This window comes from Berghia stephanieae, chromosome 9 (genome assembly GCF_034508935.2).
Source record: "Berghia stephanieae isolate SIO BIC M18660-M18661 chromosome 9, UCSD_Bste_1.3, whole genome shotgun sequence".
NCBI classification, from domain to species: domain Eukaryota; kingdom Metazoa; phylum Mollusca; class Gastropoda; order Nudibranchia; family Aeolidiidae; genus Berghia; species Berghia stephanieae.
In genome coordinates this window covers 21,810,074-21,812,573 of record NC_088368.1, presented here as the reverse complement: position 1 = coordinate 21,812,573, position 2,500 = coordinate 21,810,074, and the positions used below count along the sequence as shown (strand labels likewise).

Sequence of the window (2,500 nt, the reverse complement as noted above, 5' to 3'; positions counted from 1 at the left end):
CAACTGGAGACAGAACTTATTTAACCGTCATTTTCATTTCCAGTATTAATCATATTCAACCTGTAATGAAAACTATCATCGTTGGGCATTTTAAAAATATACTTATAATATTCCATTTTGAAAAACAATTTTAGAAAAATCACTGGTGGGAAACTTTCAATAGTTTTCTATTTTTCCTTTTAGACTTTGTTTTGAATGATCCATTGCATTCCTTCTATACGTGATAGTCTTTTATTTACAAAAAGGTATAAAATTAATTCCTGAATGTTGCATTCACATGATCATCATCATTGCCTTTTTCACCCTGGGTCAGGGTATAGGCCATAGACAAACAGTTTCCATCCTTCTCTATCCTGAGCTAACTTTTAAAAATATCGTTCCATGTCTTATCACTTCTCTGTATACCAGCTTCTTTAATTCTTCTCCATGTTCCTCGTGGCCTTCCCCTTGATCTCCTTCCCTGAGGGTTCCAGTTCAATACTTTCCTTGTTTTAGTGGAGTCATTCTTTCTTAGGGTGTGTCCAATCCACCTCCATCGTCTTCTTCCTATTTCCTCTCCCACTGGTTTCTGCTGTGTTCTTTTCCATACTTCTTCATTCTTAATTCTATCCATCCATTTTATTCTGAGTAGCTTACACATGCACCTGTTTATGAAAATATGTACCCTACTTGTACTATACATGCCTGTGATAAGTTCCAAGTTTCACATCCATACAGTAGGACAGACTTCACGTTTGAGTTGAAAAGTCTTAGCTTTAGTCGAAGGTTGTATTCACATGATTCACAGACAAACACACGAGACAAAGGTTTTAAGTAATTTATCAATATCATTAACAGCTTTGACAATGTGATTTAATAACTCTCGAATTTGTTCAAGAGGGTTCATAGTCGTACGTCATTCCTTCTAATGACCCATGTACTTAGCAACATGCTCTAAACTATCGGAAAAATGGCGGATCCGGTATATTTTCCGGCAGATAAAGGGTATCCAGAGGGAAAAAAAAACCCACATACATTTGATCATGTTTTGGACTTTTACACATTCTGATACAAGGATATAAAGTTCTAGCAGCATGAAAAATAAAAAGGAATGATTTTCTTTGTTTAGAACCAAGATGGCCGCCGTTGCCGGGAGGCGTGACATCAGACTATTGAATCGTATTAGAAATTACTTTGTTTAGCAATTCACTAGGATAAGACAGACTTGTAGAACATCCTTCCATCTGTTTTATCCTATTGAATTAGGATTGGAACTGTTTGATTTTATCCGCTTTTAATAAACGATGTCATTCATTGCAAACTTTAAATTAAAATTATTATTTTTTTAAAATTGAGCTTTTATATAGCGCGATATCCACTAAACGTGCTCAAAGCGCTTTACAAGGAGTCCCTGTCCAACAGCAACATTTAACATGTAGGACGGGACATGACGCTTGTTAAGCGAAATTCTAATTTGTTTGTTATATAAGCCTGCAATGTATGCAAAAACAATATTTCTAATTTCATCTGAGATATCGTTGGCGATTTCGTTTAGTTGCCATGCCAACTCGGTGGAAAGGGAATTTAAAAATGAGCTTAAAATGAGCTTTTTTATATAGCGCAATATCCACTAAACGTGCTCAAAGCGCTTTACAAGGAGTCCCTGCCCAACAGAAACACTTAACATGTAGGACGAGACATGACGTCTGTTAAGCGATATTGCAATTTTTTCGGACACAGACAACGCTCTTGACGGTCCGGTACTCATTTTACACCTGAGTACGGTGAAAGAATGTGAGTAAAGAGCCTTTTCCAAGGACTCAACTATGCGCCGAGCGAGGCTCGAACCCAGGACCTTCCGATCCGAAAGCGAGTGTCATACCACAAGACTACACAGCCGCACAATTAACTCGCAAAGAAACTGGAGGTAATCGACGAAGTTGACGCTCTTATCATTTTCTCGTTGGTTTAACAAGTAAGATTGGTGTACTTAATACAGTTCGTATCTTGTGCCTCAGTGCAGCGCAGCAAATTGAGCTAGGGTGAGATGACTTTCTAAAGGCCACACAGCGCAGCGGCGGGTGGTCTTGTGGTATGACACTCGCTTTCTGATCGGAAGGTCCTGGGTTCGAGCCTCGCTCGGCGCATAGTTGAGTCCTCGGAGAAGGCTCTTTACTCACATTCTCTCGCCGTACTCAGGTGTAAAATGAGAACCTGGCCGTTAACAGCGTTATCTCTGTCCGAAAAAATTATAACATCGCCTAACAGGCGTCATGTCCCGTCCTAAATGTTAAATGTTGCTGTTGGCCAGGGACCCCTTGTAAAGCGCTTTGAGCACATTTAGTGGATATTGCGCTATATAAAAGCTCAATTATTATTATTTATTATTATCTGTAATCGAGATTTCGAAGTGGGATTACAACTGAATTGACTTTCCACCAATTAAATGAAAATGTTTCTAATAATTAAACAAAATCAACTAAATATTTTCCTTTGTTATTTATTTCTATCAAAAAATTCC

At 38.2% G+C, this 2,500-nt stretch overlaps 1 protein-coding gene across 1 annotated transcript in view; it reads left to right on the top strand.

Annotated features, from left to right (window-relative positions):
* The window catches only part of LOC144979858 (uncharacterized), a 54,654-nt gene that overhangs the window by 47,531 nt on the left and 4,623 nt on the right, over positions 1-2,500 (top strand). The gene's annotated exons all lie outside the window — the stretch shown is intronic.